The sequence below is a fragment of the Ischnura elegans genome, chromosome 2 (assembly GCF_921293095.1).
Source record: "Ischnura elegans chromosome 2, ioIscEleg1.1, whole genome shotgun sequence".
Lineage (NCBI taxonomy): Eukaryota > Metazoa > Arthropoda > Insecta > Odonata > Coenagrionidae > Ischnura > Ischnura elegans.
This window is the reverse complement of record NC_060247.1, coordinates 120,112,847-120,140,202: the sequence shown is the minus strand read 5'-3', so window position 1 is coordinate 120,140,202 and position 27,356 is coordinate 120,112,847. Positions and strand designations below refer to the sequence as shown.

The 27,356-nt window shown below is 27.8% G+C and overlaps 1 long non-coding RNA gene across 1 annotated transcript in view; it reads right to left on the bottom strand.

Annotated features, from left to right (window-relative positions):
* Positions 1-7,535: 7,535 nt before the first annotated feature.
* The window catches only part of LOC124154530, an 86,631-nt gene continuing 66,810 nt past the window's right edge, over positions 7,536-27,356 (bottom strand). The window contains exon 4 of the long non-coding RNA XR_006863945.1: positions 7,536-8,291. This is a non-coding gene — a long non-coding RNA (uncharacterized LOC124154530). The remainder of the gene's footprint in view (positions 8,292-27,356) is intronic.

Below are 27,356 nucleotides of genomic sequence, written 5' to 3'. Positions count from 1 at the left end.
CATTTCCTGTATTAATTATGCTCCAGGAAGTACAACCTGACAAAAAATTCATTTTTTGGAAAAGTTAGTGTAAAATAAGGTTGGGGAAATATATAAAATGTGTATAATATTTTGTATTAATATGTATATGTTTTACATCTGGAGAAATTAGAATTTAGATTTTATTGAGATAATATAAATTGGCACACCTCATTCATTTTTACAGGAGATGAGTATGAAATTGGAACCAGAATGTAGCAATGAAGGATTTCTTGATGCTTTGCATCACATTATTTTACATTTAAAGAACAGAGAATTTAGACTGTATTACAATAAATTAAACCCACTCAACACATTCATCCTTTCTGGGAGGTTTGAGTAAAATCAGAAACAGAAAATAACGATTTTTTCCGTCTTCATGTGACATTACTTTGAATTTGAAGCTATCCTTGAATATCCTTACTGCAAAAAATTGTTTTGCATTCTGCATAACTTTTTTTCATATAGAACAAATGGAATTTCTACTTTGTCCGTGGACACTCTATAAAATATAGGTAATGTTTTTGTTTGTGGACATTAAACCCACATAAAAATTAATCTCAACCAGGAAGTTGGGACTCAATCAGAGAGAATGAATAAAAATAATGACTCCAATTTATTTTAATTTTCACATGAAAGTAAGTCCATTGATTTTGATTTTTGCTTCTAAAATATTAGAAGAATTGAGAATACACTTATTTTTCCTATAATTAAATACCACAATTAATTTTTTTTTCAAGATTGAGTATGAAATGAGATGGGAAAAAAATGGTGCAGGATTTTTTTTTACTGTTACCAAGATATTAAATATCATTTGAAGCTAAGTTCTTTTTTTTCAGGAAGTGATATTGCATTTTGTTCCAAAAGAATAAAAAAAAAACAAATTCTTATTGTTATAGATGTAAGTAGGTATAAAATCAGTGAGAGAAAGTGACATTATTGAATTTCTTTAATGTTTTCCCAGAAAACATTTTACATTTAAAGAATTTAAAAATGTTTTCTGGGAGATTATTTCAAAATCATGGAGAGATTATAACCATAAATTATTTATTTTTGATTCAGTGTAAAAAATCATGCCTTAAGGCATAATTATGGATGTACATATTGGATGGGGAAATTTCATGTTGTTCATGGAAATAGATTCTGCAGAGCCAAATCATGTTTTTTTGGCCGGTGAGTATATAATAAGAGAGAAAATTATGATTTATTTTACTTTCTGTATGACTTTTTTTTCATATGAAACAAATGCAGAATTTCTATTTTGTCCATGGACATTGAACCCTCGATAAAAAATAATCAGTTTTTGTTGATCGATAGATGAGTAAGAATTTTCAGAGAGATCAGATAGAAACATTTCAGGATTTATTTTACTTCCCAGGGGCGGATCCAGGATTTTTTTCTGGGAGGGGCACAAGCAAGGCCGTATCCAGGATTTTGTTCTGGGTGGGGCACAAGGATACTTCGTAATACAAAACGAACGCACTGATAATGGGACCGTATTAAAAATCTTGCATATTTTTGAGGGTCTGGGGGGGGCACGTGCCCCCGTGCCCCCCCCCTGGATCCGCCTATGTTACTTCCCATACTCTGTTTTTTTAAACACCAAGCGTTGTGTAATTTCATTTTGTCATGGAAATAGAATGCACGCTGTAAAATCATGTTTTTTGGAAGGTATGTGTAAGACAAAATATTATTCACAAATTTTATGGGTAATATATATTTATCAGTGGGGATTTAATTTTGCAGGGGGAATTTAAAAAATGCCATGCAAAATCTTGTTTTTCAGAATGTTCGGAAAAAAGTTAAAAATATAAATAATTCAGGATTTATTTTCCTTTTCCTCAAAATGTAATATTATATAGCAGAGGGAATTTTCATTTTGTTTGTTGGTATAGAGCTGCCAAGAAATGTTTTTTTTAATCTTATAGTATCAAATCAGACAGAAAAAAATTCTCTTTGGGATTTATTTTCATTTCACAAATTTTACATTTCACATATGATGCATTTGTAACTTTCAATTAGTTTTTGGGAGATTATTGTGTAATGCAAAATCAATTTTTTTGCAAGTTGATTTTAAAATCGGAAAGAGAAAATATTGTTTCAGTATTAATCTTACATTTGATAAAACATTTTTTTACATATGAAGCAGTGGGAATATTCAGTTTCTTTGTGGAAACAGTACACGCACAGCAAACACTTGTTTTTCAGAAGGTGAGAAAAACTTCAGGAAGTAGAAATAACTATCCAGGAAAAATTTTATCCTTCACATTACATTATTTTAAATTTGAAAGAGTGGGATTTTCCACTTTCTTTCTAAAAAAACCTGAACTACAAAATGAAGTTTTTCGTGGGTGAATATAAAATCACATATAGGAAATATGGATTCAGGATTAATTTTTCTCCCCACAAGATATTATTTCACATATTTAGCAGTGGGAATTATCATTTTGTTTGTATCATAATGGGGAGGGGAAATCCACTGTAAACTGTAAGTGGGTATTCAGGGAGAAGAAGAATGAAAATGGGGAAAATGTGCGATACAGGGCTAGGCTAGTAGCCAAGGGTTGTAGCCAGAAGTATGGGGAAGACTACAAAGAGACATTTTCTCCTGTAGTAAGTTATGCTACTGTTAGAGTTTTGATTGCCTTAACAGTAGAACTTAATTTAGAGATACGCCATTTTGATGTCACGGCTGCCTTCCTAAATGGTGAGCTGAGGGAAACAATTTACATGAAACAGCCTGAGGGTTTTGTCAAACCAGGGGCTGAGAACAAAGTGTGTCTCCTAAAAAAAGCAATCCATGGACTTAAACAGGCTTCAAAATCATGGTATGATAAGTGTAAAAGGGTATTAATTGATATGGGATTTAAAATTTTTTGACTGAACCTTGTGTATATGTATGTAAAGGGTAATGATGATTCTCTGTGTATCCTTGCTGTATATGTTGATGATTTTTTGGTTTTTGGTCAAAGTAATGTTGCAACAAATTTGCTGAATGCACTGAAAAACTACTTTGAATTAAGAGATCTTGGTGAAGCCAAAAATGTACTTGGCATGAGAATCAAAAGAAATGGTGATGAAATTTCTATTGATCAGAAGGAGTATGTAAAGGGCATGTTGACTCTGTTCAAAATGTTGGAATGTGACCCCATCTCAACACCTATAGTGGTAAATTTAAACTATTTACAGAAAGCTGATCCAGAAAAACTTCCTCATGTACCTTACCAAATGTTAATTGGAAGTTTGATGTATGCAATGGTATGCACTAGACCTGACATTGCATTTAGTGTGGGTAAATTAAGTAGATATAACAACTGCTACACCATGGAACATTGGGAGTATGCAAAGAGGGTCTTGCGTTACCTGAAGGCAACAATTGACTATGGTATTGTGTACAAAAGGAGTGGAAAGTCAATTGAAGGGTTTGTGGATGCTGACTGGGCTAGTGAAAAAGAAGACAGAGTTTCTTGTTCTGGTTATGTGATAAAGTTTGCTAATGGTGCAGTGGCTAGGGCTAGCAGAAAACAAGACTGTGTTGCCACATCAACTGCTGAAGCTGAGTATGTTAGCCTTGAGTTGTGTGCAAAAAAGGCTATTGTACTCCACAATATTGTAGAACACGTGTGCAAGGTGTTTAAAAGGGCTGTTCTGAATAGCAGCGAGCTGAGTGCTATTATCAATGAGTTGTGTGGAAAGTTTGTATTATTTAATGATTATCAATCTTCTGTGAAAAATGCCTACTCTCCTGATATCAAAGAGCGATCCAAACACATAGACAATAAGTACCACTTTATCAAAAAATTAGTTGAGGATGGCAAGGTGATCATGAGATATTGTCCAACCAATGAGATGGTGGCCGATGTATTGAGCAAAGGACTGGTGAAGGTCAAACATCAGAAGTGTATTGAGGGTATGAATATGGTAAATGTATATCTCGATTAAGTGAGGGTGTTATTTCTGAGTGTAATCGAGATGGAATAAGTTTTTTTGAATTTTGGCGCACTTGCTAACATTGTACCGTTATGCTGTAATAAATGAGCGTCGTCTTCTGGTGATCGTTTCCTAAGTTGGTGCATTCTTTTTTTCTTCCACGATAAGTCCAAATTTATCCACTGCCGATTTCATAATCTCAACAGTTTCACAAATGAAGAAGTGGGAATTTTTTTTCTTTTATGGGTGGAAATAGAACCCGTATTGAAAAATCCTTTCCTCTGAAATGTGAGTATAAAATAAGAGAGGGAAAAGAAATATTCAGGATTTTATTTACTTTGCACATAACATTATTTCACACATGATACAGTGAGAATTTGCATTGTGTTTGTGGAAATAAAACCTGCACTACTTATTAATTTTCGGATGGGGAAATTCCGTTTTTCTTGAGGAAATATAAAATGCAAATTCATGTTTTTTTAAATCAGAGACTCACACAAAGATATTGTGTTTATATCACTTTCCACCATGGTTTCAGGTGTAAAAATATTAAAAGGAGAATTTTCTTTTTGTTTGAGGAAATACAGCCAACACTGCAAAATCAATTTTTTTTCGGTGAGTATAAAATTTGACAGACTATCTAAATACAAATTCAGAATTTATATTACTATTACAAATAATATTACATATTTAAAATATGAAGCAGTAGGAATTTTCATTGTGTTCATGGAAAAAAATTAGAGTTTTCAAAATCACATTTTTAGGAAAGTGAGTATAATATCAGAGGAAGAAAGTAACGATTCAGGCTTTAATAATAAGTTAATTTTTTCATTTAAGTAAATTTACTTTCCACATGACATCAGTTCACATATGAATCAGTGGATTTATTTCGTGAAAATAAATCTAGCATTGTTAAATCATGTTCTTTGGAAGTTAATCATAAAATAAGAGATGCATAACAAGTATATAGGATATATTCAACTTTCCACATTAGTATTTCAGTTTGTGTATCGATCAGCATGAATTTTCATTTCTTTGTGGAAATAAAGCCCATGCTTCAAAATCATGTTTTTCATTTTGTTTGAGGAAATAAAAGCCGGGCAAAAAAATAAATTTCTTCAAAAGGTGAGTATATATTTAAGTATTATTAAATATTATTAATATATATATAATAAGAGTATTATTAAATAATTATTCAGGATTTTATCACTTTCCACATGACATTATTTGACATATGCGGCATTGCAAAATTTTATTTCGTTCCTGATAATAAAACCTGCACGGCAAAATCATGCTTTTCCGAAGGCGAGTATAAAATAAAAGCTGCATAAAATTAAAGGGAGAATACAATGATTTCATATTCATATCTTTCCACATCACATTAATTTTTTTACTGTTATACACGGGGAATTTCAATTTCTTTAGTGGAAATTAAATATGTATGGAATAGAAAGTCTTGTACTTCAGATGGTGAGCATATAATTAGAGACAAAAAGGTACAATTCAGGATTTATGTTCCTGTACATGTGACATTAAATTTTATAGTAAGCAGCAAGAAGTTTCATTTTATTACTGATATTTATACTGGCCCTGCAAAATCATGTTTATCATAATGTGAGTATAAAATGGGTGAGAATGTCATTTATGGAATTACTTTTACATTCCACATGAAATTATTTCACATATGCAACAGTGGGAATTTTCATTTTTTTCTTGGAAATAAAACCTTACTGCAAATTCATGTACATATTTTGGTATGCAAGTCTAAAGTCAGAAAAAGAAAATAACTATCGGGTAAGTAAATTTCTCATGGCATTATTTTAAATATAAGCCTGTGGTAACTATCATTTCGTATTTTGAAATGAATCCCGTACTGAAAATTATGTTTTTCGGAAGGTGAGTAAATAGATAACATCACAGAAAGAGAAAAACGATTGAGTATTTATTCTACTTCCCACATGACTTTATTTCACATATGAGGCAGTGAGAATTTCCATTGTGTTAAATAAAATCAATTATTTTGGAAGGGGAGTATAAAATAAGTGAGATGAAATTGTGCTTATGGTCTTTTCTACATTGCGCCCGACACTATGTTGCTGATAGTGGTGAGAATGTAAATGTTGCTAGTGGAAATTAAATTATCAATGCAAAATCATTTTTTTACGAAGGTGAGTACATACAATCACCGAGGAAAAAAAAAATGATTCAAGTTTTATTTTACTTTTCTCACCACTATATTTCACAAATGAGGCTGTGGAAATTCACATTTGTTTCGTGGAAATAAAAACCGAAGAGAAAAATCATGTTTTTCAGAAAGTGAGTACAATAACAAAGAGAAAATTAACGATTCCGGATTTATTTCACTTTACAATTGACATTATTTTAAAAAATAAGCAGTGAGAATTTTCATGTGGGAAATAAAACCTGCACTGCAAAATTATGTTTTCATAAAGTATGAAGTCAGAGAAAAATAACATTTTGGGAATTATTTTACCTTTACATAACATTATTTGACATACAAAGCAGTGATAACTTATTTTTAATTGGAAATAATACTTCAAAATTATGATTTTCGGCAGGTAAGCAAAATGAAAGATAAATATTAAAGATTTTGGATGTACTTTACTTTCCTCATCGAATCCACATTGAATTGTATACAAATGAAGTGGATATTTTTATTTTGTTCATGGAAATTATAGTTTTGTTTGTGGAAATATAACCTCAACTGCATCTTTTTTGAAAGGTGAGAATAAAAAACAGAAAATATAAAAAGATACGATTAATTTCACTTACCACATGACATGACAATACACAATTGGGAAATTAATTTTTTCCACGGAAAAAAACCCACGCTTAAAAATCGTTCTTTTCAGATTGGGAGAATAAAATGTAATAAAGGTTCATTCTTTATTTTACCCGACAAATAATATTATTTGTAATAAGAAATAAGATTTTTATTTTTTTCCTTAAAAGAAAATCTGCTCTTCAAATTCATGTTCTTCCAGAGTAGTGTGTAAAATGAAACAGAAATACTATAACAACGATTAAGGATTTAAAATACACACCACATGATTTTTTTAAACATAGGAGTGGGAATAATATTTCTGTTTGTGGAAAAAATAGGTACATGCAATGCAAAATCATTTATTTTGTAATGATTATAGCATAAAATCTAAGGGAAAAAATAATTTAAATATGAATTGTGAAATATGAGGGATTATGAATTGATTTTACTTTCCACATTACATGAAATTTCTTAAATTTAAATGTAATCAAAGATTTTTCTTAAAATTACGATTCTCAGAAGGTGAACAATAAATAAAATATAGTGTTGAGAAATTAGTAGATTTGGTTGGATTCCTTTTCTCCTCCTTTATTGGTGGTAGAATAGCAGAATTGGACTTTCTTGCCACCCTTCTTAATCCCAGACTGGAGAAAATTTAAAAACTTGAACATATACCACCCACCTCGGCAATGATGAAACTATATTACCTTAAAGCATTCATAGTCGTCTGCCATGACTGGAGTCAACTTATATATATTAAACAAACACACAAAAGGAAATAAGGCTTGCCACAGTAACAAAAGAATTTAACAATATAATTTAATAAATATTTAGCCAGGGAATGTACATATCTTTTTAACAAAGCACAAAATCCAAACAAAGCACCTTTGAAGTCTTTAGTTTCACTACTAAATAGGCCATCCATCATTTTGAGGAAATACTCTCACTACTCTTGCCATTTACCACTTAGTTGATGGTAACAAAGAATCCTTAACAATAACCAATTCCTCAACCATGTTTTGTGAAATTTTTGGCTATTTAGGTAGATTATGCAATTGATGTACTTAAGCCATCTATTCCAAATATTAACCATCATTTTGCTCATAAGTTTAAATCTGCTAGACAAATCCCTTCCATTAATATCTGATGATGGTAGTTCTGCCAAGGCAACCAGAGGTTCCCAAATCCATAGTTAACCAGTTGATTAAATCATCTTCAGAATTGCTTAAAGGCGAGAGTGGCTGATAATTGAGGTATGCCTCAATTTGGCAGAGGAGGGTAGTAATTTCCTCGTATTTCGTCACCAGTTACGCGACTAGTAAATGAAATTTAATTGATTTTATCACTCCCCCCCATAAGCCTCCAAAGTGCGCTGCATCGAGGGTGGGATGAAGGTTCACTGCATCCCGATGCCGCTCAGGTGATAGCGAAAGTCTTCATAGAAAGATGAATATGCCTGAAAAATTGTGTCCAATACCTGCGCAGTGCTACAGCTCCTTGGAAGGTTGAGGTGTTGTCCCAGTAGAGAGCATAACATGCACCTCTTCGTGAAACAAATCTGCAGAATGCAAGGAGAAAAGCATTAGTGGTTATGGGCGTTTCCAACAGGGGGCAGCTGCCCCCATCCAAGAAGCAAAAATTGCAAAATTCTTCAAGGAAAATCAGGGCTGAATTGAATGGCAAGTATTGAACAAATACTCTTTAAACCTACACAAAATGATATTATTGTAAGAAAAATGATTTTTTTCATACAATTAAATTTTAAAAACTAACAAAGGGCTATTATAACTTTCTTAAAATGCTACTTTCGTTCACCTTATCTGTGCTAAAATGTTACAACTTGAACGAACACGATTTGCCCCCTCCTTAGTTTTTATCCTAAGTACGCCCTTATCAGTGGTACGATCTGAAGCACATCCTAGGTGAATGGCTTTAGTTACCGTACAGATAAATAGGAAAATATATCTATACTACGAAATAAATCACTGTGATGTTCCACCAAACTTTAATTACTCCGACCCTGGATTACAACTACCATATTGTCATTCTCAAAGTCTTGATATTGAGGAAATACTTTCACTACTCTTACCATTTATGACTTAGTTGATGATAGCAAAGACTCCTCAGCAATAACAAATACCCCAAACATGTTTTGTGAAGTTTTTTTGCCATTTAGGTAGATTATGCAATTATAGTACTTATAACTATACAATGAATATACATACGTAAACAATATAAACAACGTATACAATGTATATATATATATATATATACACAATGTATTGGAAAATCCGAAATGCACGTGGCACGTAATATAAATAATTTAAGTTAATGTCGATACACACAGAGACACAAAAAAGAAACACTCACATTGAATAAATAAACTTGAAGCTATCGAAGCACTTCAGGCTTCTTCGTCAGCTGAAGAATGAATGGTGAGGAAAGGAGAGGGTTGGAAAAGGGAAAAGAGGGGTAAGGGGAGAGGTGTATGGGGAGGGGGAGTTAGGAATAGGGGTTAGGATGCAACGTTCAGACCCGGAGAGCTATTGGCTTGAAAGTGCCAAATGCACGCCAATTCGAGGGTGTGGAGGTTGAGGGCGGAGTCGGTGGGAGGGAGGGAGGCAATAATGGCTTAAAAAGGATTTTAAGCCGAGGGAGAGTATAAAATGACAGAAAGAAAAAAAACTATTGTGGATTTTTTACACTACACAAGATATTGTTAGAGATTACATGTAGAAGGAAATTTTAATTTTCCTTGCAAGATTAGAATAATCACTGCAAAATCAAGTTTGCTTGGAAGGTGACTTAAAAACCGCACACATAAAATTCCGAGTATGGAAATTGTAGTTTTTGTTACAGTATACAAGATAATATTTCAGATAAGACAATGAGGAGATTTAAATTTTTCTTGCAAGTTTGGAATTACCACCGCAAAATCCTGGTTTTTTAGATGGTGAATTAAAAATTGAGCGGAGAAAATTGCGATTAATGGTTATTTTAAATAATGCATGGCATAATTTCTTAAATGAAGACGAGAGAATTTAATTTCGTTGTTGGAATGAAAATTCTATTCAAAGTCATGTTTTTCGTAGGGTCACAAGGAGAAAAAACAATAGTACATTTTTTACACTATAAGATAATAAGATAATAATTTAGATAGGAAGAAGTGGAAATTTTCATTTTCCTTGGAAGACTAGAATTTGTACCTCAAAATCAAATTTGTTCGCACTACTAAATTAATTTTCAGATGGGGAAATTCCGTTTTCCTTGAGGAAATATAAAATGCAAATTCATGTTTTTTTAAATCAGAGACTCACACAAAGATATTGTGTTTATATCACTTTCAACCATGGTTTCAGGTGTAAAAATATTAAAAGGGGAATATTATTTTTGTTCAAGGAAATACAGCCCACCCTGCAAAATCAATATTTTTTAGGTGAGTATAAAATTTGACAGACTATCTAAATACAAATTCAGAATTTATATTACTATTACAAATAATATTATTTAAAATGTGAAGCAGTAGGAATTTTCCTTGTGTTCATGGAAAAAAAATCAGCGTTTTCAAAATCACATTTTTAAGAAAGTGAGCATAATATAAGAGGAAGTATGTAACGATTCAGGCTTTTATTAATAAAAGATAATTTTTTCATTTAAGTAAATTTACTTTCCACGTGACATCAGTTCACATATGAGGCAGTGGATTTATTTCGTGAAAATAAATCTAGCATTATTAAATCATGTTCTTTGGAAGTTAATCATAAAATAAGAGATGCATAACAAGTATATAGGATATATTCAACTTTCCAAATTAGTATGTACTTCAGTTTGCGTATCAATCAGCATGAACTTTCATTTCTTTGTGGAAATAAAGCCCATGCTTCAAAATCATGTTTTTCATTTTGTTTGAGGAAATAAAAGCCGGGAAAAAAATAAATTTCTTCCAAAGGTGAGTATACATTTAAGTATTATTAAATATTATTAATAAGTACATATTAGGAGTATTATTAAATAATTATTCAGGATTTTATCACTTTCCACATGACATTATTTTACATATGCGGCATTGCAAAATTTTATTTCGTTCCTGATAATAAATCCTGCACGGCAAAATCATGCTTTTTGGAAGGCGAGTATAAAATAAAAGCTGCATAAAATCAAAGGGAGAATACAATTTTAAATTATAGGCGTCATTTGGTATCATTATTTTCTCAGCTTTATAACTGCGCTTTGTATCAAAATATTAAATTCAATACTTTATTTCCCTTTTTTAACATCTTAGCAGTAAAACTACGAATTGTATAAAAAATTTGAATTCTATTCGTCATTTCGCATTTTTATTTGTTCAGCATTAAAACTACGAATTGAATTAGAATTTTTAAATCCAGTCGTCATTTCGCAATTGTCTTAACTCAGCAGTAAAACTACGAATTGTGTAAGAATTTTATATTCTAGGCGTCATTTCGTATTAGATAATTCTAAGCATTAAAACTGCACATTGTATTAAAATATTAAATTCAAGACTTTATTTCTCTTTTTTATCTTCTTAGCAGTAAACCTACGAATTGTATGAGAATTTCAAATTATAGATGTCATTTCGAATTTTCAATATCTTAGCAGTAAAACTACGAAGTTTTTTAAAGTATTAAATTCTAGGCGTCATTTCGTGTTTTCTGTATCTCATCAGTAAAACTACGAATAGTATTAGAATTTTAAAATCAAGGCGTCATTTCGCATTTTAAATATATTAGCAGTAAAACTATGAATTCTTTTACAATTTTAAATTCTAGGCGTGATTTTGCATTTTTAATATCTTAGCAGTAAAACTACGCTTTGTATTAAAATTTTAAATTTCAGGCGTCACTTCGTATTAATATTTTCTCAGCATTAAAACTGCAAATTTTATTAAAATATTAAATTCTATATTTTATTTTTTTTAATCATAGCGATAAAATTACGAATTGTTTTGGAATTTTAAATTCTAGGCGTCATTTAGTATTTTTATTATCTCAACAGTAAAACTACGAAATGTATTAGATTATAATAGAATAAAAAATATAATATGAAATGACGCCTGGAATCTATAATTCTAATTAAATTTGTAGTTTTACTGCTGAGGTATAAAAAAATACGAAATGCCGCCTAGAGTGTAAAATTCTTAAACAATTCGTAATTTTACTATTGAGGTGAAAAAAAATTCGAAATGACGACTAGATTTAAAAATTCTTATTCAATTCATAGTTTTAGCCTGAGATACTAAATGACGCCTAGAATTTAAAATTCCTAAAGAATTCGTAATTTTACAGCTGAGGAAATAAAAATACGAAATGACGCCAAGAATTTAAAATTGTAAAAGTATTCGTAGTTTTACTGCTAAAATATTATAAATGCGAAATACGCCTAGAATTTTATCTTCTAATACAAGTCTAAGTTATAATGCTGAGTTAAAGAAAACACGGTCTGACGACTAGAATTTAAAATTTTAGTAAAATTCGAAGTGTTACAGCCAAGAAATTAAAAATGTGAAATGACGCATAGCATTTAAATTCTCATACAATTCGTAGTTTTCCTTCTAATTGTAAGATGATAAAAAAGAGAAATAAAGTCTAGAATTTAATATTTTAATACAAAGCGCAGTCTCAATGCTGAGAAAATTATAATACGAAAGGACGCCTAGAATTTAAATTTGAATAAAATTCGTAGTTGTACCGCTAAGATAATAAAAATACGTAATTACGCCTAGTATTTAAAATTCTACTACAATTCGTAGTTTTGCTGCTGACTTAACAAAAATACAAGATGACGCCTAGAATTTAAAATTCTGAAACAATTCGTAGGTTTCCTGCTGTGATAAAGAAAATACGAAATGACGCTTAGAATTTAAAATTCTAATACAATTCTTAAATTTACTGCTAAGATATTAAAAATGCTAAATGACGTCTAGAATTAAAATTCTGATACGAGTCATAATTTTCCTGCTAAGATGACAAAAATAGTTATAAATTCTACAATTTAATGTTTTAATGCGGAGATAATAATATTACGAAATAAAGCCTAGAATTTAAAATTTTAATACAATGCTTACTTTTATGCTGAGATAATAAAACTACGAAATTACGCCTAGAATTTAAATTACTTGCACAATTCGTAGTTTTACCGCTGAGAAAATTTAAATACGAAATGACGCCAAGAAATTAAAATTGTAAATGTATTCGTAGTTCTACTGCTAATATATTAAGAATGCACAATGACGGCTAGAATTTAAACTTCTAAAACATTTCGTAGTTTTACTGCTTAGATAAAGAAAACACGAGCTGACGCCTAGAATTTGAAATTGTAATAAAATTTGTATTGTTACTTCTTAAATAATGAAAATGCAAAATGACGTTTTAAATTTAAATTCTCAAACAATTCGTAGAGTTACTGCTAAGATAAAAAAAGAGAAATAAAGTCCTGAATTAATTTTTTTATACATAGCTCAGCTTCATACTGAGAATATAATAATACGAAATGACGCCTAAAATTTAAAATGCTAATAAATTTCGTAATTTTACTGCAGAGTTAATAAAAATAGGAAATTACGTCTAGAATTTAAAATTCTTACACAATTCGTAGTTTTACTGCTGGGTTTAAAAAATTGCGAAAAGACGGCTGTATTTAAAAATTCTAATTGAATTCGTAGTTTTACTGCTGACCAAATAAAAATGCGAAATGACGAATGGAATTAAAATTTTTTATACAATTCGTAATTTTACTGCAATGATGTTAAAAAAGGGAAATAAAGAATTGAAATAAATATTTTGATACATACGCAGTATTAATCCTGAGAAAATAATAATACCAAATGACGCCTATAATATAAAATTGTAATAGAGTTCGTATTTTAACTACTAAGATAATAAAATACGAAATACGCCTAGAATTTTAAATTCTATAACAATTCGTAATTTTACTGCTGAGATGAAAAAAAATTCGAAATGACGACTGGATTTAAAAATTCTAATTCAATTCGTAGTTTTCCTGCTGAGAGAATAAAAATGAGAAATGACAACAAGAATTTAAAATTTTTATTGAATTCGTTGTTACTGTGCTAAGATGATAAAAAATAAAAATAAAGTATGGAATTTAATATTTAAAAACAAAGAGCAGAGAAAATAATAATACCAATTGACGCCTAGAATTTAAAATTCTAATAAAATTCGAAGTTTTAATGTTAAGATAATAAAAATAAGAAATTACTACTACAATTTGTAATTCTAAATCAATTCGTAATTTGACTGCTGAGATTAAAAAATTGCGAAATGGCGACTTAATTTAAATATTCTACATTAATTCGTAGTTTTACTGCTGAGAAAATACTAATGGGAAATGACAGCTAGAATATGTAATTCTAATACAATTCAAAGTTTAACTGCTAAGATAAAGAAAACACGAAATGACAACTTGAATGTAAAATTTTAATAAAATTCGTAGATTATCTGCTAAGATATTGAAAATGCGAAATGACATCCAAAATTTGAAATTCTCATACCATTCGTAGGTTTACTGCTAAGAAGATAAAAAAGAGAAATAAAGTCTTGAATAAAATATTTTAATACAAAGCGCAGTCTCAATGTTGAGAAAATTATAATACGAAAGGACGACAAGAATTTAAAATTCTAAAACAAATCGTTATTTGATTGCTGAGATCAAAAAGATGCGATATGAAGACTGCATTTAAAAATTATAATACGAAAGGACGCCTTTCGTATTATAATTTTCTCAGCAACGAAATTCTAATAAAGTTCGTAGTTTTACCGCTGAGATAATAAAAATACGAAATTACACCTAGAATTCTAAATTCTTAAACAGTTCGAAGATTTACTGCTGAGTTTAAAAAATTGCGAGATGAATACTGTATTTAAATATTCTAGTTTAATTTGTAGTTTTACTGCTGAACAAATAAAAATGCGAAATGACGAATAGAATTTAAAATTTTTATACAATTCGTAGTTTTACTGCTAAGATGTTAAAAAAGGTAAATAAAGTATTGAATTTGATATTTTGATACAAAGGGCAGTTTTAATGCTGAGATAATAATATTACCAAATGACGCCTAGAATTTCAAATTCTAGCAAAATTAGTAGTTTTATTGCTAAGATAATAAAAATACGAAATGACGACAAGAATTTAAAATTCTAAAACAATTCGTTATTTGATTCAGAATTTCAAATCTTCAGAATTCAGAATTTGAATCAGCAGAATTTTAGAATTTTTTATCTATGTGTCATTTCTTATTTTTATTAAATCAGGAGTTAAACTACGAAATTTATTAGAATTTTAAATTCTAGGCGTCATTTCGTATTATTATTTTCACATCAATAAAATTGAGCATTATTTTAAATATTATCCTTAATTTTATTTCTTTTTTTATCTTCATAGCAGTAAAGCTACGAATTATTGAGAATTTCAAATTCTAGATGTCATTTTGCATTTTCAACATCTTAGCAGTAAAACTACATAACATTAATTTGTTTTTAAGTGTTATTAAAGTGTTTTAAATGCTAGTTGTCATTTTGTGTTTTCTTTTTTTCAGCAGTAAAACTTCGAATTATATTAGAAAATTAAATTCTCGGCGTCATTCTGTTTATTATTATATAAGAGTTAAAACTACGATTTGTTTTAGAATTTTAAATTCTATGTCTAATTTCGTATTATAACTATATTAGGAGTAAAACTACGAATTTTATTAGAATTTTAAATTGTAGGTTTCATTTCGTATTATTAATTTTTCAGCATTAAAACTGCGATTGTATCAAAATATTAAATTCTAGAATTTATTTGTTTTTTATCATCTAAGTAGTTATATTACGACTATTTTTAAAATTTTAATTTTTACGCGTCTTTAGTTTTTTTATTATCTCAGGAGTAAAACTACGAATTGTATTGAAATTTTTAATTATAGGCATGATTTCTCATTTTTTATATGTAAGAAGTAAATCTACGAATTTTATTAAAAATTTTAATTCTAGGCGTATTATATGTTAATATTATGTTAAAATTAAAACTACGCATTAAAGAGATTTTTGAACTCTAGAATTTATTTCTCTTTCTTATCAAATTATCAGTCAATTTACGAATCTTTTTGAAATTTTAAGTTCTTGGCGTCATTTACTATTTCATTACTCAGCAGAAAAACCACGCATTTTATTAGAATTTTAATTCTAGATCTAAATCTGTATTTTTAATATATTTGCAGTAAATTTACGAAATATATTAGAATTTTAAATTCTAGGAGTCATTTCCTAGTTTTATTATCTTAGCAGTAAAGCAACGTTTTGAATTAATTTTTAAGTTCTATGAAAAATCTCAAAATTAACACAACAAATTATATTAGAATTTTATTTCCAGGCGTCTTTTCGTATTTTTATTATCTGACCGGTAAAACTACGAATTGTTTAAGAATTTTAACTTTCTAGGCGTCGTTTCCTATTTTTTTACATCTCTACAATTAAACTATGAATTTTACAAAAATTTTAATACTAGGCCACATTTCGTATTATTATTTACACAGTACTAAAACTGCGCATTATATTAAAATATTCAGTTCCAGACATTATTTTTCTTTATTATCATGTTAGTACAAAAGAAATTGCATCAGAATTTATAAATTATAGGCGTCATTTCGTATTTTTATTATCTCAGCAGTAAAATTACGAATTTTATTAGAACTTTGAATTCTACGTGTCATTCGCATTATTATTATCTCAGCATAAAAACTGCGCAATAATAAAATATTAAATTTTAGAATTGATTTTTTTTATTATCTTATTACCAGTAAAATTACGAATTTTTTTGGATTTTAAATTATAGGCGTCATATAGTATTTTTATTATTACTGGAGTAAAATTACGAACTGTACTAAAACTTAAACTTCGTAAATGCATAAATGCGTGATATCGCATTCTAATTTTTTCATCAATAAAACTACTAATTGAATAAGAATTTTTAAACGCAGTCTTCATTTCGCTATTTTTAAATATCAGTAATAAAACCACGAATGTTTTAATAATTTTACATTCCAGTCTTCATTGCCTATATTTATTATGTCACGAGAAAAACTACGAATTTTATTAGAATTTCAATTCTAGGCGTCATTTCCTATTGTTATTTTCTCAGCATAAAATCTGCGCATTGTATTAAAATATTAAATTCTAGAGTTTATTTCTCTTATTTATCATCTTTGCAGTAAAACTACGAATTGTATCAGAAATTTAAGTTCTTGTCGTCATTTCGTATTTTTAATACCTTACCACTAAAACTACGAATTTTATTAAAATTTTAAATTCTAGTGGTAATTTCGCATTTTTTATATATAAGCAGTAAAGTTTCGATTTCTCTTATATGTTTAAATTTTAGGCGACATTTCGTATTTTTATTATCTCTGCAAAACAATTACGAATTTTATTAATATTTTAAATTCTACGTGTCATTTGTATTACAATTATGTCAGCATAAAAACTGCGCATTGTAATAAAAAATATTAAATTTTAGAATTGTTTTTTTTTGTATCTAATATTTGCAGTAAAATGACGAATACTTTTATAATAAAAAAAAATTGGCGTCAAATAGTTTTTTTATAAAATCAGGAGTAAAATTACGAATTGTATTAAAATGTTATCCTCGTGAAAGGATACATGCATAAATGCGTAATTTTGCATTCTTATTTTCTCAGCAGAAAAACTACTAATTGAAAATCAATTTTTAAACGTAATCTTCATTGCGCTATTTTTAAATGTCAGCAATAAAACCACAAATGTTTTAAGAATTTTTAATTCCAGTCATCATTGCCTATTTTTTATTATCTCAGCAGCAAAACTATGAATTTTATTAGAATTATAAATTCTACGTGCCATTTGTATTAATATCTCAGCATAAAAACTGCACATTGTATTGAAATATCAAATTCTAGAATTGATTTTTATGTTTATCACATTAGTAGTAAAATTACGAATTTTTTTATATTTTAAATTGTAGGCTTCATATAGTATTTTTATTATTTCAGGAGTAAAACTACTAAAAGCGCAGTCTCAATGCTGAGAAAAGTATAATACGAAAGGACGCCTAGAATTTAAATTTGAATAAAATTCGTAGTTGTACCGCTAAGATAATAAAAATACGTAATTACGCCAAGTATTTAAAATTCTACAACATTCGTAGTTTTACTGCTGAGATAACAAAAATACGAGATGACGCCTAGAATTTAAATTCTGAAACAATTCGTAGGTTTCCTGCTGTGATAAAGAAAATACAAAATTACGCTTAGAATTTAAAATTCTAATAAAATTCTTAAATTTACTGCTAAGATATTAAAAATGCTAAATGACGTCTAGAATTAAAATTCTGAAACGAGTCATAATTTTCCTGCTAAGATGACAAAAATAGTTATAAATTCTACAACTAAATTTTTTAATGCAATGCACAGCTTTAATGCTGAGATAACAATAGTACGATATAAAGCCTGGAATTTAAAATTTTAATACAATGCTTACTTTTATGCTGAGATAATAAAACTACGAAATCACGCCTAGAATTTAAATTCCTTGCACAATTCGTAGTTTTACCGCTGAGGAAATATAAATACGAAATGACGCCAAGAATTTAAAAATGTAATTGTATTCGTAGTTCTACTGCTAATATATTAAGAATGCACAATGACGGCTAAAATTTAAACATCTAAAACATTTAGTGGTTTTGCTGCTTAGATAAAGAAAACACGAGCTGACGCCTAGAATTTGAAATTGTAATAAAATTTGTATTGTTACTGCTTAAATAATGAAAATGCAAAATGACATTTTAAATTTAAATTCTCAAACAATTCGTAGAGTTACTGCTAAGATAATAAAAAGAGAAATAAAGTTCTGAATTAATTTTTTTTATACATAGCGCAGTTTCATACTGAGAATATAATAATACGAAATGACGCCTAGAATTTAAAATTCTTACACAATTCGTAGTTTTACTGCTTGGTTTAAAAAATTGCGAAATGACGGCTGGATTTAAAAATTCTAATTGAATTCGTAGTTTTACTGCTGACCAAATAAAAATGCGAAATGACGAATAGAATTAAAAATTTTTATACAATTCGTAATTTTACAGCTAAGATGTTAAAAAAGGGAAATAAAGAATTGAATTTGATATTTTGATACAAAGGGCAGTTTTAATGCTGAGATAATAATATTACCAAATGACGCCTAGAATTTGAAATTCTAGCAAATTTAGTAGTTTTATTGCTAAGATAATAAAAATACGAAATGACGACAAGAATTTAAAATTCTAAAACAATTCGTTATTTGATTGCTGAGATTAAAAAGATGCGATATGAAGACTGCATTTAAAAATTCTAATTCAACTCATAGTTTTACTGCTGATATAAGAAAAATACTAAATGACGCCTAGAATTAAAAATTCCTAAACAATTCGTAATTTTAAAGCTGAGAAAATAAAAATACGAAATGAGGTCAAGAATTTAAAATTGTAAAAGTATTCGTTGTATTTCTGCTATTATATTAAGAATGCGAAATCACGCCTATAATTTAAATTTCTTAAAGATTACGTAGTTTTACTGTTGAGATAAAGAATACACAGCTGACGCCTAAAATTTAATATTTTTTAAAAATATCTATTACTCGGGCGTATCTCCGCAGTAAAACTATGAATTGAATTAGAATTTTTAAATCCAGTCGTCATTTCGAATTTTTTAATCTCGGCAGTAAAGTTACGTATTGTTTAAGAATTTTAAATTCTGATCGTCGTTTCGTATTTTTTTTACCTGAGCAGTAAAACTACAAATTTTATTAGAATTATAGATTCTAGGCGTCATTTCTTATTATTATTGTCTCAACATTAAATCAGTGCACTGTATTATAATATTAAATTCTAGACTTTCTCTCTCTTTTTTATCTTCTTAGCATTAAACATACGAATTTTATGAGAAATTTAAATTCTAGATGTCATTTCGCATTTTCAATATCTTAGCAGATAATCTACGAATTTTATTAAAATTTTACATTCTAGTTGTCTTTTCGTGTATATATCTTAGCAGTTAAACTGTGAATAGTATTAGAATTATAAATTCTAGGCGTCATTTCCCATTAGTATTTTCTCAGCAGTAAAACTACAAATTCATTTAGAATTTTTAAATTAAGTCGTCATTTAACAATTTTTTAATCTCAGTAGTCAAATTACGAATTTATTTAGAATTAAAAATTGTAGTAGTAACTACGTATTTTTATTATCTAAACAGTAAAACTTCGAATTTTATTACAATTTTAAATGCTAGGCGTCATTTCGTATTATTATTTTCTTAGTATGAAACTGCGCTATGCATAAAAAAAAATAATTGTTGACTTTATTTCTCTTTTATATCATCTTAGCAGTAAAACTACGAATTGTTTGAGAATTTAAATTTAAAACGTCATTTCGCATTTTTAATATCTTAGCAGTAACTATACGAATTTTATTAAAATTTCAAATTTTGGTGTCAGTTCGTGTTTCCTTCATCTCAGCAGTAAAACTACGCAATGTTTTAGATGTTTAAATTCTAGGCGTCATTATGCATTCTTACTGTATAAGCAATAGAACTACGAATAGACTTACAATTTTAAATTCTTTGCGTCATTTCGTTTTTATATTTTCTCAGCGCTAAAATTACGAATGGTTTTGGAAATGTTTAATTCTAGTAGTCATTTAGTATTTTTTTATACCTCAGTAGTAAAACTACAAATTCATTTAGAATTATAGATTCTAGGCGTCATTTCTTATTATTATTTTCTAAGCATTAAAACGGAGCATTGTATTAAAATATTAAAATCTAGACTTTCTTTCTCTTTTTAACTTCTTAGCAGTAAACCTACCAATTGTATGAGAATTTCAAATTTTGGATTTCATTTCGCATTATCAATACCTTAGCAGATAATCTACGAATTTTATTAAAATTTTACATTATAGTTGTCATTTCGTGTTTTCCTTATCTTAGCAGTTAAACTGTGAATTTGAAATTCTAGTCGTATTTTTAATATTTTAGCAGTAAAACTACGAACTTCATTAGAAATATAAATTCTAGGCGTCATTTCATATTATTATTTTCTAAGCATTGAAACTGTCTTAGGTATAAAAATATTAAATTTTAGACTTAATTTCACATTTTTATCATCTTAGCTGTAGAGCCACGAATTATTTAGAATTTAAATTCCAGGCGTCATTTCGCATTTTTAATTTCTTGGCCGTAACATTACGAATTTTATTAGAATTTTAAATTCTAGGCGTCCTTTCGTATTATTAATTCCTCAGCATTAAGACTGCGCATTGTATTAAAGTATTAAATTCTAGACTTAATTTCTTTTTCTTTCATCTTAGCAGTAAAAATTATAGTCGTTATTTCGCATTGTTAATGTATTAGCAATAAAATTACGAATGCTACGAAAATTTTAAATTCTTGGCGTCATTTCGTATTTTAATTCCTCATATGTATATCGAAAAATCGTTATAGAAATTTAAATTTTAAGCGTTATTTCGTAGTTTTACTATCTCAGCATAAAACTACGCATTGTATTAAAATTTTAAATTCTAGGCGACATTGTGCATTTTAATTATCTCAGAATTATAACTACGAATTATATTAGAAATTTAAATTCTAGGCATAATTAAGCATATTTTATATCTAAGCAGTAAAACTACGAATTATTTTAGAATTTGAAACTCAATGCGTCATATAGCATTTTTAATATCTTCGCATTTAATTTACGAATTGTTTTGGAAATTCCAGACTATTTATACTATTTTTAATATCTCAACAGTAAGGCTATGAAGTATTTTAGAAAGTCTAGGCGTCATTACGTATTTTTAATATCTTAGCAGTAAAACTACGAATTGTTTTAGAATTTCAAATTCTAGGCGTCATTTCGTATTTTAATATTTTTGCTGTAAAACTACAAATTCTATTAAAATTTTAAATTCTAGGCGTCATTTCGTGCCATCTTTATCTCAGGAGTAAAGTAAGGAATTGCATTAAAATTTTAATACTAATTGTCAGTTCGCATTTTTAATATGTTAGTAGTAAAATTATGAATACATTTACAATTAAAAATTCTATGAGTAATGAGTAACTCATAGAATCGTATTTTTAATTTCTAAACTGTAAAACAACGAATTGTTTAAGAATTTTAAATTTCGGGGGTTATTTCGTAGTTTTATTATCTCAGCTGTAAAACAACGCAATGCATTGAAATTTAAATTTAGGCGTCATTTAGCATTTTTTATATCCTGGCATTAAAATAAGGAATTCTTTTGGAATTTAAATTCTAGGCATCATGTTGTATTATTATCATCTTAACAGTAAAACTAGGTATTTTATTAGAAATTTAACATCTCGGCGTCATTTGGTATTATTATCATCTCAGCATTAAAACTGCGCATTGTATTAATATATCAAATTGCATAATTTATTTCTCTTCGTTATTATCTTAGCAGTCAAGCTACGAATTGTTGAGAATTTCAAATTCTAGATGTCTTTTGCATTTTCAACATCTTAGCAGTAAAACTACATAACATTAATAACATTTTAAATGCTAGTTGTCATTTTGTGTTTTCTTTTTTTCAGCAGTAAAACTGCGAATTTTATTGGAAAATTAAATTCTCGGCGTCATTCCGTTCAATACTATCTGAGAGTTAAAACTACGATTTGTTTTAGAATTTTAAATTCTAGGCGTCATTTCGTATTATTAATTTCTCAGCAGTAAAACTACGAATTTTATTAGAATTTTAAATTCTAGGTTTCATTTCATATTATTAATTTCTCAGCATTAAAACTGCGATGAATGCATGTATGCATAAATGCGTGATATCGCATTCTAATTTTCTCATCAGTAAAACTACTAATTGAATAAGAATTTTTAAACGCAGTCTTCATTTCGCTATTTTTAAATATCAGTAATAAAACCACGAATGTTTTAATAATTTTACATTCCAGCCTTCATTGCCTATATTTATTATTTCAGCAGTAAAACTACGAATTTTAAAATTACGTATTGTTTAGGAATTTTTAGTTCGAGCCGTCAATTAGTATTTATGTTATATCAGCAGCAAAACTACGAGTTGAATTAGAATTTTTAAACGTAGACCTCATTTCGCTATTTTTAAATATCAGCAAAAAAACCACGAATTTTTTACGAATTTTTAATTCCAGTCGTCATTGCCTATTTTTATTATCTCTGCAGTAAAACTACGAATTTTATTAGAATTTAAAGTCTAGGTGTCATTTCCTATTATTAATTTCTCAGCATTAAAACTGCGATTGTATTAAAATATTAAATTCTAGAATTTATTTGTTTTTTATCATCTTAGTAGAAAAACTACGAATTGCATGCTAATTTTAAACACTATGCGTAATTTCGCATTTTTAATAATTTAGCAGTAAAGTTTTATTTATTACAAATTTTATTAAAATTTTCAATTCTATGCGTAATTTCGTAGACTTATTATCTGAGCAGTATGCATCGTATTAAACTTTTAAATTCTTAGCATCAATTCGTGTTATTATTATGTCAGCATTAAAACTACGCATTGTATTACAATATTAAATTCTAGATTTCTTTCTCTATTTTTTCATCTTAGCAGTAAAACTAAGAATTGTATCAGAATTTTAAATTCTAGTCGTCATTTCGCATTTTTAATATCTTTGCAGTAAAACTACGAATATAATTAAAAGTTTAAATTCTAATCCCCATTTCGTATTTTTAATATATTACAAGTAAAACTACGAATTATTATATAATTTTAAATTTTTGGCGTCAACGTATTTTTGTTTTCTCAGCGGTAAAGCTACGAATTGTATTAAAATTTTACATTCTACGTGTCAACCATTTTTTATTATCTCAGAATAAAAGCTACGAATTATATTAGATTTTAAAATTCTAGGCTTCATTTCGATTTTTAATTTTCTCAGCATGAAAACGACATCTCGTATTATTGTATTGTCAGAAATAAAACTACGTATTCTATTAGAATATTAACTTCCAGAATTTATTTCTCTTTTTATCATCTTGGTAGTTATATTACGACTATTTTTAAAATTTTAATTTTTAGGCGTCTTTAGTTTTTTTTATTATCTCAGGAGTAAAACTACGAATTGTATTGAAATTTTTAATTATAGGCATGATTTCTCATTTTTTATATGTAAGAAGTAAATCTACGAATTTTACTAAAATTTTTAATTCTAGGCGTATTATATGTTAATATTATTTTAAAATTAAAACTACGCATTAAAGAGATTTTTGAACTCTAGAATTTATTTTTCTTTCTTATCAAATTATCAGTAAATTTACGAATCTTTTTGGAATTTAAGGTTCTTGGCGTCATTTACTATTTTATTACTCAGCAGAAAAACCACGCATTTTATTAGAATTTGAATTCTAGATGTAAATCTGTATTTTTAAGATATTTGCAGTAAAATTAAGAAATTTATTAGAATTTTAAATTCTAGGCGTCATTTCCTAGTTTTTTCATCTCTACAATTAAACTACGAAATTTACAAAAATTTTAATACTAGGCCACATTTCGTATTATTATTTACACAGTACTAAAACTGCGCATTATATTAAAATATTCAGTTCCAGACATTATTTTTCTTTATTATCATGCTAGCACAAAAAAAATTGCATCAGAATTTATAAATTATAGGCGTCATTTCGTATTTTTATTATCTCAGCAGTAAATTTACGAATTTTATTAGAACTTTGAATTCTGCGTGTCATTTGCATTATTATTATCATTATTATTATCTCAGCATAAAAACTGCGCATTTAATAAAATATTAAATTTTAGAATTGATTTTTATTATTAACTTATTAGCAGTAAAATTACGAATTTTTTTGGATTTTAAATTGTAGGCGTCATTTAGTATTTTTATTATAACTGGAGTAAAATTACGAACTGTACTAAAACTTAAACTTCGTAAATGCATAAATGCGTAATATCACATTCTAATTTTCTCATCAGTAAAACTACTAATTGAATAAGAATTTTTAAACGCAGTCTTTATTTCGCTATCGTTAAATATCGGTAATAAAACCACGAATGTTTTAATAATTTTACATTCCAGTCTTCATTGCCTATATTTATTATGTCAGCAGTAAAACTACGATTTTTATTAGAGTTTCAATTCTAGGCGTCATTTCCTATTGTTATTTTCTCAGCATAAAATCTGCGCATTGTATTAAAATATTAAATTCTAGAGTTTATTTTTATCATCTTAGCAGTAAAACTACGAATTGTATCAGAAATTTAAGTTCTTGTGGTCATTACGTGTTTTTCATACCTTAGCAGTAAACTACGAATTTTATTAAAATTTGAAATTCTAGTCGTCATTTCCCATTTTTTTATATTGGCAGTAGAGCCTCGAATTCTTTTATAAATTTAAATTTTAGGCGTCATTTCGTATTTTTATTATCTCAGCAGTAAAATTACGAATTTTATTAGAATTATAAAATTCTTCGTGTCATTTATATTATTATTGTCTCAGCATAAAAACTGCGCATTGAATTTAAATATTAAATTCTAGAATTGAATATTTGTTTATCATATTAGCAGTAAAATTACGAATTTTTTGGATTTTAAATTGCAGGCGTCATATAGTATTTTTATTATATCAGGAGTAAAACTACGAATTGTATTAAAAATTAAAATTCGTTAATGCATATATGTATAAATGCGTGATATCGCATTCTAATTATCTCATCAATAAAATTACAAATCAAATAAGAATTTGTAAACGCAGTCTTCATTTCGCTATTTTAAAATATCAGCAATAACACAACGAATGTTTCAAGAATTTTAAATTCTAGTCGTCATAGCTTTTTTTTATTATCTCCACAGTAAAACTACTAACTTTATTAGAAATTCAATACTAGGTGTCATTTCCTATTATTATTTTCTCAGCATTACAACTAAGCAATTTGTTAAAATATTAAATTCCATACTTTATTTCTTATTTTTATCGTCTTTGCAGTAACACTACGAATTGTGTCAGAAATTTCAGTTCCAATCGTCAATTCGCATTTTTAATACCTTATCAGTAAAACTACGAATTTTATTAAAATTTTAAATTCTAGTGGAAATTTCGCATTTTTTATATATAAGCAGTAAAGTTCGAATTCTTTTATAATTTTAAATTTTAAGCGTCATTTTGTAATTTATTATTTCTGCAAAAAATTACGAATTTTATTAGTATTAAAAATCTACGTGTCATTTGTATTTGTATGATATTGCACTCTTATTTTCTCAGCAGTATAACTACTAATTGAATATAAATTTTTAAACGTTGTCTTCATTACGCTATTTTTAAATTTCAGCAATAAAACCACGAATGTTTTAAGAATTTTAAACTCCAGTAGTCATTGAATATTTTTATTATCTCAGGAGAAAAACTACGAATTTTATTAGAATTATAAATTCTACGTGTCATTTGTATTATTAATACGTCAGCATAAAAACTGCACATTGTATTAAAATACTAAATTCTAGAATTGATTTAAAAAAATCATATCAGTAGTAAAATTACGAATTTGTTTCGATTTATAATTGTAGGCGTCATAGAGTATTTCTATTGTATCAGAAGTAAAACTACGAATTGTATTAAAAATTAAAATACGTGAATGCATATATGTTTAAATGTGTGATATCGCATTCTAATTATCTCATCAGTAAAATTACAAATCGAATAGGAATTTTTAAACGCAGTCTTCATTTCGCTATTTTTTAATATATCAGCAACAAAACCACGAATGTTTAAGAATTTTAAATTCGAGCATATATTCATAAATGCTTGATATCCCATTCTCATTTTCTCAGCAGTAAAACTATTAATTGAATAAGAATTTTTAAACACAGTCTTCATTTCGGTATTTATAAATATCAGCAACAAAACCACGAATGTTTTAAGAATTTTAAATTCTAGTCGTCATTGCCTATTTTTATTATCTCAGCAGTAAAACTACGAATTTTATTAGAATTTAAATGTCAATTCCTATTATTATTCTCTCAGCATTTAAGCTACGCAATGTGTTAAAATATTAAATTCCAAACTTTATTTCTTTTAATTATCATCTTTCCAGTAAAACTACGAATTTTATAAAAATTAATAATTCTAGTGGTATTTCGCATTTTTTATATATGAGCAGTAAAGTTTCGAATTGTTTTGTAATTTTAAATTTTAGGCGTCATTTCGTATTTTTTGTATCTCAGCAGTAAATTTTCGAATTTTATTAGAATTATAAATTCTACGTGTCATTTGTATTATTAATATGTCAGCATGAAAACTGCGCTTTGTATTAAAAATCGAATTCTATAATTGATTTTTTAGTGTATCATATTCGCAGTACAGTTACGATTTTTTTTTTTTTAAACTGTAAAAGTCATATGGTATTTTTATTATATCAGGAGTAAAATTACGAATTGTAATAAAATTTTAACTTCGTGAATACAAACATGAATAAATTCGTGATATCGCATTTTAATTTGCTCATCAGTAAAATTAAAAATCGAATAATAATTTTTATACGCAGTCTTTATTTCGCTATTTTTAAAT